The sequence below is a fragment of the Spinacia oleracea genome, chromosome 4 (genome assembly GCF_020520425.1).
Source record: "Spinacia oleracea cultivar Varoflay chromosome 4, BTI_SOV_V1, whole genome shotgun sequence".
Classification (NCBI taxonomy): domain Eukaryota; kingdom Viridiplantae; phylum Streptophyta; class Magnoliopsida; order Caryophyllales; family Amaranthaceae; genus Spinacia; species Spinacia oleracea.
Window position 1 is genome coordinate 53,082,889 of NC_079490.1, and position 18,707 is coordinate 53,101,595.

An 18,707-nucleotide genomic window follows, 5' to 3' on the forward strand; every position below is an offset into this window, starting at 1 on the left:
AGGGGATTTCATACTTGAAACCTCCCTCAAATGATCTTCCATACTCCTATTTCAAGTCCAAGATTTAAATTCATGCATTATTTCAATAAAATTTGGTTAAGAAAGTGAGGATTTTATTCTTGAGAACATTCCTTCTAACAACCATGGCTCAAGTTTTCAAACGTTTTAATCTTTATGCAAAGTTCCATAATACTTGAAGAAGTGCAACTCATTCTTTAAGTTAGAACACATGAATTATCTAATTTCATGTACAAATTCAAGTTTCAAAGTTCAAATATTCAATGATGTTTTATTGGGAACCATTCTCCTAAAACTAGAATCAAATACAAGTATGGAGTTTATCAAAGGTGGAGCCTTTACATAAAGTCTTGGCCTTTGAGAATAAGAACCTCCTAATTTCTACATTCAAGTTCTATTTTCAAGTTCTATTTTAATATTTCATATGCAAAATCGATCATACTTTTTAATGAGCAACTCATTTTAAAGTGAGATTGTTTTACACGATTGGACTCGTAGGGGGGCCAAATCACTTTGAGTAATTGTTCCTCAATCGGATTTTAAATATCAAAGTTATTCAATTTCTATCATACAAGTTCAGTGCTTTATTGCTTATTTCAATTCCGCACCTTTACACATTTCACCTTTCAATTATGCACTTAGTATTTGTGCAACTTTACTTGCCTAGTCCTTCTAGGCAATGTGGTTTACACCTAGTCCTTTTTCTAGATGGTGATTTATAACTTTTACTAATTCCGCACTTTATTTTCTATTGTGATGATGCTTTACTTGTTTATTGTTTTCATCACCCAACATGCTAAATCAACAAAATACAATTTCTAATCACGCTTAATAAAGATACTTTTTGGAGAAACCGATTTAGGTTCCTTAAATTTGACCTAAAGCAAAGTGATTACCATACAAACTTAGAAATTTCAGTGTTCTAATTTTGCATGCCCACCCACCTAAAAGTAGTGTCATGCTAGGATTTTACTCCGAAAATGATGCTTGTATTGTATGAACCAATTGCAAAATTCACTCAAATAAGTGCCTCATTCCCTTACCTGGGTTTCAATCGGTTTCATTTCCAATGCCTTATCCCAAGTCATATTTGGTCTTTCCAAACCTCACCCGAAAACTTGTTTGGTGTCGAATCCATCAATGTTCAAAATTCCAAAAGCTGCAGTGGTATATTACGCAGTTTCCTATATTTCGAACCTGGATTTTCTATGTTTAAATTCATTTACATCACTTGTGTGATCCTAGAATTTGGCTCTCCTTTTAGGGGGGGGGGATTGAGAAGATCAAGTCAAATCTAGTTGATCACACTCTTGACAAATTGAACAAGTTAGAGTCTTTGGCGAATCTTAAACAAGGTTCATCAAGCACTCATAACTTACATACAAAATTCAAATTACAAGCTATACGAAATACGAAAAATACCACTACTAAAAGAAGAAGAAAAAACCCTACAATCTGGAGACTCCACTAGGGAGTCCTAAACTTGCATTTTGAGAAAAAACATATTTCGAGCATTCTGCCACTGACTGGCTGAAGCGCCTGGCGCAGCCCTTGCGTCTGGCGCAGTCAGTGGAAGTCTGCCCAAATCATGTTTCAACGTTCAAAATGGGAGTTCAGCTCGAGTTTTGAACTTTGAAAGAGCCGCCCCCAAACTTTGAGAACGAGCACCGAAACGGTAAATTTTGCAAATTTTGGTTCAATACCTTTGTGTTTAGGCATTGAATGCATTTTTCGAAAATACAAAATCAAATTTTCTACCCTTTTCCATCAAGAATGTTTTCTACATTCGGGCTAACCATGGGGGCATTGACTTGATCACTATCCATACGGCTTATGACCACATTGTTTAATCATTTATGAGCCTACCAAAACTTGGCATTTGTCATAATGATCTTGGCATTTGGCATGTAGATCATTCGCTAACATATGTCTCCCTTGGGTGGAGGCGCCTTGTTACCGATCCGCCTCTTAGTCAAGTACCCTTTGACACCCTAAACCGACCATTGTATCATACAAAAACTTAGACTGGCCTTAGGTTGAGAACTTTGCATTCATATCCATGTTAGTGTGACAATGTGCTTATGTGCATTTTGTGTGGGAGTCTTTGCACGCGTGAATGACTAACCCTGAATTCTAGCTTTGCCAAAACCTTAGTCTCTAAACTAGGAAAACCAAACCTAGGAGCATCATCAAACCTCATGTATTAAAATCGTCGATTTAGGGTTGTCATTAGGAGTGCCACTCCGTTGATTCAAAAGACCCCAAACACGCCTCACGGGAAAAAAAAATCAAGAGTCCTAATCCATGGCGTTATAATGCCGGATTTCTAGTCCAAATTTCCAATTTCAAGAGTTCTAATCCATGGTGTAATAATGCTAGATTTTCTAGTCCAAATTCCAATTTCAAGAGCCTAATCCATGGCTTCATAATTCCGGATTTTCTAGTCCAAATTTCAATTTCAAGAGCCAAATCTATGGCATCATAATGCCAGATTTTCTAGTCAAATTTCCATGTCCAAATTCCAAATTTAAGAGCCTAATCCATGGCGTCATAATACCAGATTTTCTAGTCCAAAAAAAGCTCCAAATCAAAAGCCCTCAAGTCCAAATTTCAAAATTCAAGGTCTCATTTGCCATACAATTCAAATTACCCTCCTAAAATTCCAAACTCAATTTCCATGTGGTTATCATTTATCAAACTACGAGTCCAAAAATCCTTACCTACCCCATCGAGTCATGACCCTCAAATACAATCTCAAAATCCTTCCAACGGGTTGAAAATCCCTAGAAATAATACCATATACAAAATTCTATGACAGGTTGAAAATCCCCAAAAATAATAGAAAAACCACGTTCTACAAATATCAGATTTAAAATCCCCAAAAATAATACAAATACTACATTCCAAACCGGGTTGATATTCCACTAAAATATTCCTAGTTCAAATACAAATTCCGTGACGGGTTGAAGAAATTGTTGAAGAAATTAAAACAACAGAATTCCAAATTGGACTTACCACCAATTGAAGTTGCTCGAACTGAAGATGCCGGAGAGCCCAGATAAATCTGTCTTTCTCCCTCCACTTTTATGCAATTTGAGGGTTGTACTTGAGGTTAGTGGTGTTAAATGGCGGTGGGAGTTGAAAAGAACAGAAAACCTTTTCCGATGTTACAGGCGGTGTTACAGGCGGTGCGGTAGCCGACGAAGGAGCAAAGATGAAGAGGAAGGTAGTTATCGGCGTTGAGAGATGCGAAGAAGCGAGCAGGAAACCTTTTCCGGCGAAGGAGCAGATAAGAGATGAAGAAGGGAGTTATAGGCGGTAAGATTTGTGTAGAAGGGAGCAAAAATTGGCTATGGAGATTCGAAAACCTAGCTTTCACTGGGTTCTTTTTTTTGGAATTCTAGATCTACCGTACATTAAGGACTAGTGGGTCGAGAAGATGATGATAAAGTATGAAAGTTTCTAGGTAATTGCAGCAACCTCAAAGGGAGAAAGATGCGACTATTCTAAATTACAGCAATCAATAAGGGCAGAAGTTGCAATTAATTTGCCTAATTGCAACTTGTAATGTATGTACGCGCTGCGAAATCTCATAAAAAAAATCTTTTTCGCAACTCGGGGTCAATAAAAATCGCCATTGACTACCGCACATGCCTCGTTGCTCATTGCCTCGTACCGCATGGGCGACGAGCTCCCTTGCTCGTCGTCGCATGCCCGCACAATGCAACACCCCTTAAGGGTAACACTTAGCTTCCATTGCTTCGTGCGTGCAACATTGCTGATCGGTTTTATAAAAATTAATGATTTTTATACTTTAATTTAATTGATGAATTAATAAATCATATTAATTTCATTAAATTTGGGCAAAAAATCGAAATTTTATTATTCAAACTAATTTCCGATTACATTTATTTTCATGGATTCAAATCTATGTCATAAAATTTTAAAACTTTTCAATTTTAACAAATTTTATGGTGGTTTTTAATCATAGGATCCTAATTAAATTGCTAATTAATTATGAAAATCAAAACAAATTCTAAATTGTTCGAATTTCAACAAATTAATTACAATTACAAATTAGGTTGTATAATTAACAAGAATAGACTTTAAAATTGTTAAACATATACACTAGGACAATCATAGATTAAAGATTTACATACAAGATTCGCAAATAATTAATTTAACATCATAAAAATTACAAATTTTGCGCTCGAAAAACTAAAACCTCCGAAAACTAATAGTTAGGCTTCGAATGTGGGAATTCTAGGTTCGGCTACAAATCTTTGATTTTTGTCAAAATTTTAAAACGTCGTTTACATGCGAAATTCACTATAAAATTATACGATTCCGACCATTATTAACAAAACTGCCGAAAAATCCTGCGAACATATAATCAAATAATTGCACGAATTTGCAATTAATTACATACATGAAATTAATCACCCCTTTAATTCATTGCAAATTTATAAAATTTAACCATGTTAACTATAATTGATTATGGAATTAATTAGAGACTCGTGATACCACTGTTAGGTTATGACAAATATAAACAATATACTTCATGCGGAAAAACCATAAAGCCAGGAATCCAAATTAATTGCCACATAGTCAATTAGCATAATTAGGATACATACAACGTGATGCGTGCCTTCCCTAGCTGCTCCCGAATCGAACAAGAACAATAACAAGTTTAGGACTCCAAATGCCGCCCCTCCGTAGATAGTCCACAGCACGTTCGGATCCGCCTTAGATTCAATTAACTAGAATATTATCTAAGGTTTTATGTTTATTCGGAGGCTGGCTTGCTGCTCGTTGGCCCATGGGCGCTGGCTTGTTGCTTGCTGGCCCTATGGCGTTGGCTTGCTGCTCGGCCCAGTTGCTCGTCGCGCGCGCAGGCTTGCTGGGCGCTGGGTCTGGCTTCATGATGGTCCTTGCGTCTAGCAAGCTCGTCCGCCGATCGTTTCGTACGTCGCGCTCGATTCGTTTTCCGATTCCAGAATTTATTTCCGATTCGAACAATATTTAATATTTCCGATTCCGGAATTTATTTCCGATTCGAACAAATATTTAATATTTCCGATTCCGGAATTTATTTCCGATTCCGAAAATATTTCCGATTCTGGTAATATTTCCGTTTCCGGCAATATTTCCGATTCCGGAAATATTTCTACTTCCGACAATATTTTCCGATACGTACCATGTTTCCGTGTCCGGCAACATCTACGACTTGGTTTATATTTATATTTAAGTCACGATCCATACTTCCGTTTCCGGCAATATCATCATTTCCGGAGTATTCTTTATTTTGCCTTTTGACGATTTCAGCTCCCACTGGAACCGAGATCCGTCATTTCCGAATGTTCATAAATAGAGTATTTAATTCACTTAAATACTTGATCCGTTCACGTACTATTTGTGTGACCCTACGGGTTCAGTCAAGAGTAAGCTGTGGATTAATATTATTAATATATTCCACTCGAACTGAAGCGGCCTCTAGCTAGGCATACAGCTCACTTGATCTAACTGAATTATTAACTTGCATAATTAATTAACACTGAACCGCATTTATTAGACTTAGCATTGAATGCATACTTGGACCAAGGGCATTATTTCCTTCATCAGCTCCATACACCCTAGTATTTCCCTCAAGGGCCAAGACATTGTTGCAGTGCAATGAAACCCCATAAGGGACCTGCCTTTCACATAGTAACTATTGATCCATCTAACCCAAAGCTTATACTTTTTGTGAGTGATTTCCCATAGAAGCTTGAAAACTGCATCTTTGTTCCAGATCTCCATGTTTTTTAAGTTCTAACCCCCAACTTCTCTAGGTAAGCACATGTTAGCCCAAGAAACCAAGGCTTTCTTGGAAGCATTAGTATCCCCTGTCCACGAAAAGAACCTGCAGTAGTTTTGGATCTCTCTGATAGCCTTCTTAGGAATAACAAATTTTTGATACCAAAAGGATTGTAAACTAAGAAGAACAGTTCTAACCAACTGAAGCCTCCCTGTGTAAGATAAGTATCTGTTTATCCATCTCTTGCTAGAACTCTAGCAATCAAAGGTTTGCATTGAATATACGATAGTTTCTTTGTACAGAGAGGGACCCCAAAGTACCTTACTGGGAACTCACTAGTAGGAATATTCAAAGTATGCAAAATTACCTCCTTAATCTCCACATAAACACCACAGGTGTAGACATTACTCTTGTCTAAATTAGCTCCCAGGCCTGAAGCTCTAGATAATACTTAAACTTTTGGAACATCAATGAAGTAGACACTGCGTCAGTTTTGTAGAACATGAGCAGATCATCTGCAAACATCATGTGTGTGATATTAAACCTTTCACATCTAGGGTGAAAGTTGAAGTTGGGATAAGCCTTGAGTTGCATTAGATTCCTAGATAAATACTCCATACCAATTGTAGGAAAAAAAAAAGGAGATAAAGGATGTCCTTGCCTTAAACCCTCTTAGCAGGAAAGGGTGAGCAAGGTTTACCATTCAGCAAAATGCTATAAGAAACAGATGAGATGCAGGCACAGATCCAGTCAATGAACAAACTAGGGAATCCCAATGATCTCATAACATCTATCAAGAAACTCCACTAAATGGAGTCATAAGATTTCTTGAGGTCCACTTTAATCATACATCTTGGATAAAGATGCTTCCTATTATAACCATTAACCAATTGAGTGGCTAGTAAAATGTTATCAAAGATGTGCCTCCCTGGGATAAACCCTGCTTGGCACTCACTAACAACTGAACCAACCACCTGCTACAGTCTAAAGGTTAAGATCTTAGAGATGATTTTCTAAAGAATAGTGCAGCACGCAATGGGCCTAAAGTCCTTAACCTTAGTTGGGTTAGAGACTTAGGACAGAGTGATAGTAGTACAGTTAACCAAAGGCAACAGCTTCTTATGAGTAAAAAAAAAATCCATAATACAAGAGTAGATGTCAGTTTTGATTACCTCCCAAGTCCTCTTGAAAAATACTGCATTGAATCCATCAATGCCTGGAGCTTTACTATCATCAATGCCCTTAAAAGAAGAATCAATTTTCAACTTTTGTAAGAGGTTGACACAAATAGGATCTCTCTTGATATCTCAGTGTATCTTCAGATCTCATGGTGGTAATATCAATCATGGGAAGAGAAGCTGTTGACCCTAAAATTTTGATGATAACAAAGCAAACTCCTGACTATTGGTTAAGTTATGTTGCATAATAGGTTCCGAGATCCTTAGAGGGATAATGCTAAGTTAGGGAGATCCTGAGTTGGATAAACTAAGCAAAGTGGAATATATGCAAGTCACTTGATCCATGTCAGACACTACGTTGAAGAATTAATCATCTAGCAAGTTTACAAGGCGAGATCCTTAGGCGAGTTCCTAAGGCGAGATCCTCATATATTATGTGGATCCTCGATGTTCCAGAGAAGGAACAAATTGGGAAGACTTCGAGTGAAGCTTCTAAAGGTGCAACATGAAAACTACAACATATGAGTTTATGTTTAGGATTTATGTAAGTATTTAATATTGTTTATACGTAATTTGGAACGAAAGGAACCTAAGTATTTTGGTACGTTTTAAATTGAAATATATTAACTGTAATTATAAAAGAGTTTTAAGTTGGGAAAATCTTTGTTAATAAATAAAATGAATTTAATTAATAAATGTAAACATAGGATTCTGTTTTCATTCTCCTTGTTTCTCAAGCAAAAGATTTTCCATAATCCTTAAAACTCTCCCACGTATTTCTGTTTAAACGTGCAAGTAGTGTTTTGATTTGGTCTCCCTGTTTCTCTCCAACTATGCCCATGTTACTGAGCAGTAACAGTTAGTGGGTAGTTGAGAAGAACATGGGTATCCAACCTTAGGTAAAACTCCTCTATAAAAGGAAAAGAGTTTTGGCTTTTCAAAACACAACTGATTTCTACAAAATCTATCTTAAAGAGCGTAAACGTTTTAAAAGAATCAGTTTGCAAAATAGAGTGTTCCTTTAGTTCCTTATTACTATAAGCTTTATTACGTACTAGAGTTTATCTATCATATTGTATCTTGGGTATAAGGATTGAGTGATCCTTGAGTGACTTAGAGTTAAGTCAAAGAGAGAAAGAGCGACTAAAAGTTTAGTCAAAGAGAGAAAGAGCAACTTAGAGTTAAGTCAAAGAGAAAAGGAGCTACTTAGAGTTAAGTCAGAGAGAGAAAGAGTAGCATAGTAATCGAAGGGGATTGCTGTGGGGAACTCATGTTCGAGAGGAACTCGAGTTAAAGAGTGTATTTGTAATAGAGTTATTGCATTAATACAAAAGAGTTGTGAGGTTCTTCTTGATTAGGATCAAGAAGGTTCCTCAGTTTTATATCTTTCTTCGCTCATTATTCTCAGTCTATTTATTGTTTAAATTCCGCAAGAAACTTACTCAAGTTCCCAAGAAACAATTCACCCCCCCTCTTGTCAAGTGTTTCTACTGGACTAACAGTTGGTATCGGAGCAGGATCTCACAAAAACATAGGAAACCCTGTTGAGAAAAAGTTCCTGGAAAGTATGAACGCTTACGAGAAACTCGAGGAAGGATATTCCACTCAAAGACCTCCAATGTTCAACGGGAAATTCTACACCTATTGGAAGAACAGGATGGAGATCTATATCAAGGCAGAAAACTATCAAGTCTGGCGAGTCATAGAAGTCGGTGATTTTGAGGTAACAATGACCAATGCTCAAAATGAGGTAGTTCCTAAAACCATGTCTGAATTTACTAAGGAAGATTTTGAGAAATTTGAAATCAATGCAATGGCTTTGAAAATCTTGCATTGTGGCCTTGGACCTCACGAATATAACAGAGTTATGGGGTGCAAGAGCGCAAAGCAAATCTGGGATCTCCTTCAAATAACTCATGAAGGAACTAATGAGGTCAAACGTTCAAAAATTGATTTATTAATGTCTAAGTATGAACGTTTCGAAATGCAACCAAGAGAAACAATACAGGAAATGTTTACTCGTTTCACTAACATTACTAATGAACTAGTTTCTCTTGGAAGAATTATTCCCTCTGATGAACAGGTTAGGAAGATCCTAAGGAGCATGCCACAGGATGATAGATGGAGAACCAAGGTCACAACACTGTTTGAAACAAAGGACTTCACCAAATTCAACATTGAACAATTGGCGGGATCCTTGATGACTCACGAATTACATCTAGGAGCAGTTGTTCCTGAGAACCGAGGCCTTGCTCTTAAAGCTGAGGAACATGAGGACTCAGAACCTGATGAAGATGAGGTTGCTGAAGGAAATAATGCCCTTGGTCCAAGTATGCATATAATTTTAAGTCTAATAAATGCGGTTTAGTATTAATTAACAAGTTAATAATTCAGTGAGATCAAGTGAGCTAAATGCCTAGCTAGAGGCCACTTCAGTTCAAGTGGAATTAATGATATTAATTCACAGCTTACTCTTGACTGGACCCGTAGGGTCACACAAATAGTACGTAAACAGATCAAGTATTTAATGGCATTAAATACTCCATCTATGGATATTCGGAATCGACGGATCTTGGTTTCAGTGGGAGCTGAGATCGTCAAAGGCAAGCAAGTGAATACTCCGGAAACAATGATATTGCCGGAAACGGAAATATGGATCGTATCGGAAATATAAATATTATCCAAGTCGTAGATGTTGCCGGAAACGGAAACATGGTACGTATCGGAAAATATTATTGGAAATGGAAATATTACCGGAATCGGAAATATTGCCGGAAACGGAAATATTGTCAGAATCGGAAATATTATCGAAATCGGAAAATAATTCTGAAAAAGGAAATATTAAATATTTGTTCGAAACGGAAATTAATTCCGGAATCGGAAATATTAAATATTGTTCGTATCGGAAATAAATTCCGGAATCGAGAATTTAATCGGAAGCGTATCGTACGAATTAGCATCGGACGAGGCCTGCCAGACGAAGGCCCAGCACGAAACCGGGCCATCGCCCAGCAAGAAAACACGCAACAAACACACGCCAAGCTCGACCAGGCCCAGCGCAAGGCCAGGCCCAACCAAGCCTTGGCGCGCGCGCATAATGGGCTGCGGGGCTGTGCGCCGTGCGTGGGCCGTGAGGCTTGCGCATGGGCGTGCGGCTCGTGCGTACGTGAGTGTTTGTGAATCCTAAAGCTATCGGGATTCTACATATGATTAAATCCTAATCCTAAAAAGATAAATTAATTGATTTAGAGTTCTACTAGGATTCTAAGTTAATTAATTCGTATCCTAGTAGGATTATAATTCCTTTCCATAAACTCTATAAATAGGTGCCTAGGGTCACATATTTACATAGAGGATTGAAGTATTCAAAGGTAAGATTTTCAAGCAAAAATCAGCCACAAACACTTGCCCTATTTAGCCGAAATTTATAGTACCTTAAGGGCGATTCTAGTTGGTCAATCTTAAGGCGGATCCGGACGTGATGTGGACTATCTACGGAGGCACGACACTTGGAGTCCTAAAAACTTGTTCTTGTTCGGTTCGGGCGCAGCTAGGGAGGGCACGCTACAAAGTGTATGCATCTGAATTATGCTAAATGATTATGTGTAAATAATATGTTTCCTGGCTTTATGGTTTTTCCCCATGATTTATGTTTATTCATATGAATCATAACCTAACAGTGGTATCACGAGCCTCTTATTATCTTCATAATCTAAATTGCATGAACATGGTTAAATTTTACAAATTTGCAAGGAATTAAAGGGGTGATTAGTTTTCGTAATTAATTGCAAATTGCGTTTATTTAATTATATGTACGCAGTTTTTCGGCAGAATATTCGTTACTCAACCAAATCGAGTGATTTTTGTATCAATTTCGCATGTAAAAGGCATTCTAAAATTTTGACAAAAATAAATTTTTCGCCGAAACCCAGAATTCCCAAATTCGAAGCCTAAAACACAAAAGTTTGTAAATTTAAGATGTTAAATTAAGTATTTGCGATTCTTGTTGATAAATCTTGAGTTTTTTATTGACCTGCAGTATATGTTTAACAATTATAAATGCCTAGACTTGTTAATTATACAACCTAATTTGTAATTATGATTAATTTGTTGAAATTCGAATAATTTAGAATTCATTTGTTTTTCATAATTAATTAATAATTTAATTAGGTATCCATGATTAAAATCCACCATAAAAATTGTTAATTTATGTTAAATTTTAAATTTTTATGACCTAGATTTGAATCCATGTTAATCGGAAATTAATTGATTAATAAATTTTTTATTTTTCGCCCTAAAATTATGAAATTAATATGATTTATTAATATGTCGTTAATTTAAAATTTAAATTTTAAAATTTTTATGAAAACGCCCATAAATCTTGCACGCACAAAGCAATGGACGCTACGTGTTACCCTTAAGGGGTATTGTATAGTGGGGGCACGCGACGACGAGCAAGGGAGCTCGTCGCCCATGCGGTACAATGCAGCGAGCAAGGGTCATGGCGCACGAGCACAAGGCAGCACGCTGCCCTTGTGTCGAGGGCCGTGTGCATAGTGGGCGAAGCGGCAAGGGCGATGGCATGGCGCAAAGCCAGGCGAGCAGCCGCATGTGGGCAGCGAGCATGCTGCGCCACAGCGCGCGCTGCAGCGCCCAGCGAGGCATCCAGACGCGTCGAAGTGAGCGGGCTGCGCGTAGCGTGGCCTGGGGTTACTGCGTTGCGTGTGGCCTGCTCGCGTATTCCATACGATTAGTCTTGTGGGGCGATGCGGCCTCGTAGCTCGATGGGGCTTGGGCGCAAGCCCAAGTGCCTCGTCTTGAGACGATTGATACGTTTTGATATTAATTTAGGAATTTCAGTTCGGAAATAATTTTAATTAATTTTAAAATTAATAATTTTAAATGTTTTCTTGGATTTTAATTTTGAATATTATAATTATTATAAATTTTATTTATACTAATTATTTTACTAAAATTAAACCTTGAATTAATTTAAATTCATTTAATTCAACTGAAAAATAAATTAAATAAAATGGATTCAATTATAAATTTATATGAGCTTTAAATTTTAATTAAATTTGTATGTTTCCGGTTAGACTAGAAATACATTTTTATGTTTAAAATTAGTAAAGCATATGAATTTATTGGTTTAAGTGAGAGCAATTTTAGTCATAAACTCTTGATTAGGTCTACAAGTCCTTTAAGGTTAAACAACTTGATTAGAATTAATAAGGACTGAATAATTGGTAGATTATTGGTGCCCTTGATTAATTGCTGCAAATATTTATGTGATGCATACAATGTGTTTTTACTAACCAACTATGTGGGCCATTCATGATAATGAATGGGTGAATGATATATATTATATATGTACTGTTTTGCAGGTTATGAAGTGACTAGTATGGCCCAAATAGGATAGAAAATATGGTCTGCGTACCATTAATTTGAATGTAATTGGTCTATTGCACCAAATTTGTTTTCAATCCAAAAATGGTCTGCGTACCATCAAATAGTTGTAATTAGTTTAATTATAGCTGATCCTGTTTGAAGAAAATGGCGCCTCCCACGGTGAAATTCAAGACGAAGTTTCCAATCCATTTTAAAGACGGACTTTGAAGTTGAAGCTTCAAGATGAAGTCGGGCCATACTAGATCACATTTATCTTATGCATGCTTTAAGTTATTTATTGCTTTTAAATATGTCTTAAATATGCATGAGATTGAAGCTTGATTATGTTGCATGATTAAGGATTTTAGTTCACTTAAAATCTAACCAAAATAGTAAGAGCCTTAAGTTCCAAACTTAAAAAATTGAGTTAAAAGGTGCCATGCCAAAATAACACTTACTTGGATAACCTTTACATCAATCTAGTAATAGTTTTACGCTCAGTGAGGTGTTACTTATTGATCCTAAAGGGGTAAGGTACACAAATAATTGTGAGTACATGTTAGTTTTGGTGAAACTCAACGATATAAGTAAGGAGTCCTTTTATGTCGTGGCAAAATTGATAGGTTTACCTAATAAGCTCTTAGACGTACCTATTAACCAAGAGTAGTTTCTAGACTATTAGCAAAAGGCTTTTGCTTACCTAAAAGATTTTAGAATTGAGTCTAAATACATAATGTGCTTAATTCTTCATTGGATTTTAGGGTCTTGGAATCATTTTATTCACACCTGCCGGAAAAATAAAATCGAATAAAATGCTAATAACTTGTTTGAATTGCATGATTGCTTTAATTTTCAAGTTATTATTCATGATAAATGTTTAGACTTTGCATGCTTCACTGTATGTTTTAATTATTGTTTATAATTAAATATCGTGCACTGCAATAAATCCTTTTGGAAAGGTAACCGTAAATTTCCTCGATTGGTAGTGAATCCAAGAACGATTCACGGAAATGAGAGAAAATGAGCAATTTAAATGTACGTTTCTTATAGAGACTTTTATGGTTGTTTTCGAGTATCAAAATCGAATGACAAACCAATTGGTGCTTGTGGATTCAAAATACAATGTAGTTTTGAGATCATAAAGCACTGAGTTTAAAAGCTCAGCTTTACCAATGGTTAACAACCTGACATCTTTGTCCATTTAATTCTCGAATGAGTCTAGCCCCTAGACATTTGAATAGATCGATGCTTAGAGAACTTTAGAAGCTTCTGGTAAGATCATCTAGTTGAAATTTAATATTCAACATAAAATGGTAAGAACCTTGTTGAAGTGACATTGGACATGTCTAACAAAGTATAAAAGTCAACACTAGAGAATTCAATTCTTAAGACTATAAGAAATGGTACAAGAAATAGGAAAACAAGGAACAAATGAAAGGAACTTACGATTCTGTTTCTACCTATAAGTTTATGTTTAAAGAGAAGTGACCTAGCAATCAAACTTCCTTGGTATCATATACCGCTTGAGGTTTTTACTTCGGTAATAACTCAAACAATGGAAGCTAGGCTACACTATTGATCTACAAGTGGGAAATGAAGCATGGCAATGCTACATTAGTTGTAGGGTCATCTGGTTTGTTTTAAGTCCTTTCAAGGCTGGAACTTAATGGCTATTTTGTTCCACAATCAACATACCTAAATTTCTGTTGACAAACACAGAAAGACTCACATTCAAGAAAAACAAAAACAATGTTTGTTTGTTTATTTGAATAAAATGGTCAATTACGGGTTGAGTCAATATGCTTGATTAAAACAAACAACTCTTTAACAATAAAAACTTTACTAGGTTCAAATCAATCTCTTGATTTGAGTTCCACTAATCTTTGGCATTGTTACTTAGACCATGTCAACAAGTTAACATTCAAAAGCTCTATTTTGAGGGACTTTTGAAAGTTGGTTGATTTCTAGATCAATTCAAGACAAGCTAGTCTTACTTGTTGAAAGTAACAAAAGATATGAACTATTGTTAGAACACCTAGACAATAGAGTTCAATGCTAAAGAAATATTTTATGACTTTATTATTTCACATGGATTTGAGTGAATATAGGTTTATTTACTCAATGTGATATAAGTTTGAATCTATTTGGCTAGTTCAAAGATTCAGAAGTATAAAATCCACTTTGCAAGAAATCATAAAGATCTAGGTTAGATCATGACGATGATTACTTTAAGACCAAATATGATCATCTATGATTTTGTGTTGTAATTTCACGATCTAACTCCATAAGATATGGCATATCTAAGTTGGAATGATCGAAGTCAATAGTACTTGATTCGATCAATAATGATTCATAAAGACTTTTCCTATAATTTCTAAACAAAATGCTCAACTACCACCAAACTAAACCAAATTCGTCAAAGCTATTGAAAAGTAATTTCAGAATATCTTTTCATAATTATATATCTAAAGAGTTGCTAAACTCAGTGGGAGCTTAGTGTTTGTTATTCAACAAACTAAGGCCCAAGTCTAGATATATGTTTCATTGCGATTTATTCAAATGAGACACAAGGGTAATGTTTCTACCACGAATTTTTGAGAACATAATGTTTGTTTGCTCGAAATAATGTCCTTTTGGAGATTCGTTTCCAAAATGACAAGTGGGAGAAAATAGACCTCGAAAGTCTTCGAGGCGAACAACAAACATAAACGGACATTCCAGGAGGCTTTTCGAAGTGCTTCAGAAAATCCGAACTTATTCTTTAAGGACTTTAGAAGTGGCTTTTAAAGAATAGACATCTCTTAGAAGACTTTACAAGTGCTTCAAGGAGAACAGAATATTCAAAGGACTTTCAAATGGCTATTAAACTATTGTTTGATGTTCTATACCCAAGTAGGCATAGAGTTCAAGTCACTGAAACTATGAGATTCTTCTATTAGATAGTGAAGAAACATGGAGTTCAGGTCACTGAAGCTATGCGATTCTTCTATTTGATAGTGAAGAAACCTACAACTTGCAGTCAAACTATTATCATGAGTTTGTGACCTGTGAGAAATCTATGACGAAACCCAGATTCCCTAAAATACTTAGAGGCCATATATAGACTCAAATGTTTTAAATGGTTAGAGGCCATAAAACATACTCAATGTTTTGATGACAAAATTGAAATTTTGTGGATTTGCAAGAATAGTTTCACCCCTATTGGTTGCAAGTTTGTTTCAAGGATAAAAAGCATCAAACATGAAATTGTGTTCACACACAAAGCTAGATTAGTTGCTAAAGGTTACAAGCAAATTCACGACGTGGATTGTGTTGAAGCCTCATGCATAATCGTAATGCTCAAGTCTATAAATCAAGCAATGATTGCATATTGGTACATATGGCAATTGGATGACAAAACTTATTCCTCAATCAAATGTTGGAATAACTATGTACATGGTATGTCATAGGATTTGTGGATCCAAATAAATACTTGAAAAGGGAAGCTAACTTATGAAATCTATGTACAGATATAAGCAAGCAATTGGGAATTAGAATTGTATTTTAGTGAAGCTAATAAGTATTTTAGTTTCATAAAATGTACATGATTCTTATAGATATATAAGAAATTTAGTGGGAGTACGTAAAACTTAATTGGTCCTATGTGTATCACACACATTTCTCTCTATTGTGAAATAACAATCAAATGCTAATGACTTAGATTTGAAACTATTCATCAATGACGGACCAAGGCAAAACTTAGTGCATATTGGGTATTAAGATCTATTTACAAAGATCTTATGATATTGTTTTAGATTAAGTAATGGCATTTACTAAATCAAACACGAAAGACTCCATTGGAGATATTCGACCCATATGAATAAATCTAAGTAAAGAATGTTTGAACTATGTGTAAGCATTTACTAAGTTAAACATCAAAGGATCTGAATAGATTCTTAACCTATATTATATGTCAAAGAATTTAGCTGGATTCAGTATCTACTGAAATTGAATGAGCTAAAGTTACATGAATAAAATTCAATTTGGAATTATTCTGCAAAGAATTTATCATGTATGATATAATAAGAGGATCGCCAAAAATGTATCGTATGGCTTTAGGCATGACGAACATATACCAATCTCTATTGATCTAAGTGAAGATCAACTAGATTGAGATCAAGAAAAAATTATGGTGCTTGAAAAGGTACATACGAATAGTTCTTGATTCAAGGAAATAAAGATATGCTAAATATTGATGCTACACGCATAAACACTGGCAAAGGATCAAGCAAGACCCTTTGGAATTAACCATTGGCAAGGACGAGCTATAGAGCATCGTGTTTTGAAATGGCAACATGGATTGGAGACCATGAGTTGTTGCGTGGGAAATTAAATATTATTTCTATGTTCTAAGATATAGCTGGAAAGTCTTCCACATATCAGTGAACTTCTTGGATAAGAAAATCCAAACAAAGCATCACTAGCAACCTAAACAATTGAAGTAAAAGAAATTATTGCCTAAGAAGCAATAAAACAGAGTTGTTTACATCAAAGAGTTCTTCACAGAACTTGGGTGGATCACATGTCTGCTGACTTGATGGGTTTTCATTGCAAAATGCGTAGAACCACTATCGAAGTAAGAAAGACTAGACCACATAATATACAAACTCAAAAGATCTTATCATCCTATCTCGAAGAATTCGATGAAAAGGATATTAAGATTGGCAAAGCATGATAACTAAACCTATGCAACAAGTGAGAAGCAACACTCACATTGTAGCACTGGAAATCAAGCATAGATTTGAATTCATGAACTATTTTAAAGATGGGTTTGAGGCCCATGGTTGTAAAACATTAGGGTTGAACATTTATCATATATGAAATGTATTTTCATATTCCATTTAATCTCGGTTTAGTATTAAATGACGAGTCCCTTCAATTTGACGAAATATTCAAGATAGACTGTCAGGACCAGTCATGTGACTAAGAAATGTCTATCAAGTGAACTTCAATGTCAAAAGTTGAAAATGGTCCCTGGTCGGAGTTTTCTATAAAGATGGACGCATAGAAAACGTTAGACGACTAGAATGCAAGATGACTAGTAGTTCTGTTTCTTGAACTATGTGGACATGGCAATGTCATAATCATTTGCATAGATACTTACTTTGGGAAGACTAGTTACGGACAGACCTATGAAACTTTACTGTAAGAGATGAAAATCAGTCATAAGTAAATTTCATTAAAATTATTAGACACTAAATCCTCAATACCTGAGTGATTTGAGATTACTTGTTTGAGAACTGCTTACTTTGACGTTGACCAACCGTCGCACCGTAAAAGGAGGCTATAAAGGCAACGCTCAGGTAATCACCTATCAAACGAAGTCTAATCTCAAGATCGCAAGATTGGGATTGTCCTCCCATAAATCGGGATGAGATGCTTAAATGTTGTAAAAGGCCACTCGGAGAGCTAGAAACTGTAAAATGCATGGCCGTGCTCGGGTGAATCATAGGCTATGATTATCTGTTTATTTGATCAGTTGAACTCTGAAACCGAGAAACACCTATGGACGTAATAAGGATGACAACTCTTACCTTATGTTCAAGAGCAAGCATCGAGCGACAAAGGAATTAGGAAATGCACACTTGTCCCTAAGGACAAGTGGGAGACTGAAGGAAATAATGCCCTTGGTCCAAGTATGCATATAATTTTAAGTCTAATAAATGCGGTTCAGTATTAATTAACAAGTTAATAATTCAGTGATATCAAGGTAGCTGAATGCCTAGCTAGAGGCCGCTTCAGTTCAAGTGGAATTAATGATATTAATCCACAGCTTACTCTTGACTGAACCCGTAGGGTCACACAAATAGTATGTAAACGGATCAAGTATTTAATGGCATTAAATACTCCATCTATGGATATTCGGAATCGACGGATCTTGGTTTCAGTGGGAGCTGAGATCGTCAAAGGCAAGCAAGTGAATACTCCGGAAACGATGATATTGCCGGAAACGGAAATATGTATCGTATCGGAAATATAAATATTATCCAAGTCGTAGATGTTGCCGGAAACGGAAACATGGTACGTATCGGAAAATATTATTGGAAATGGAAATATTACCGGAATCGGAAATATTGCCAGAAACGGAAATATTGTCAGAATCGGAAATATTATCAAAATCGGAAAATAATTCCGGAAACGGAAATATTAAATATTTGTTCGAAACAGAAATTAATTCCGGAATTGGAAATATTAAATATTGTTCGTATCGGAAATAAATTCCGGAATCGAGAATTTAATCGGAAGCGTATCGTACGAATTAGCATCGGACGAGGCCTGCCAGACGA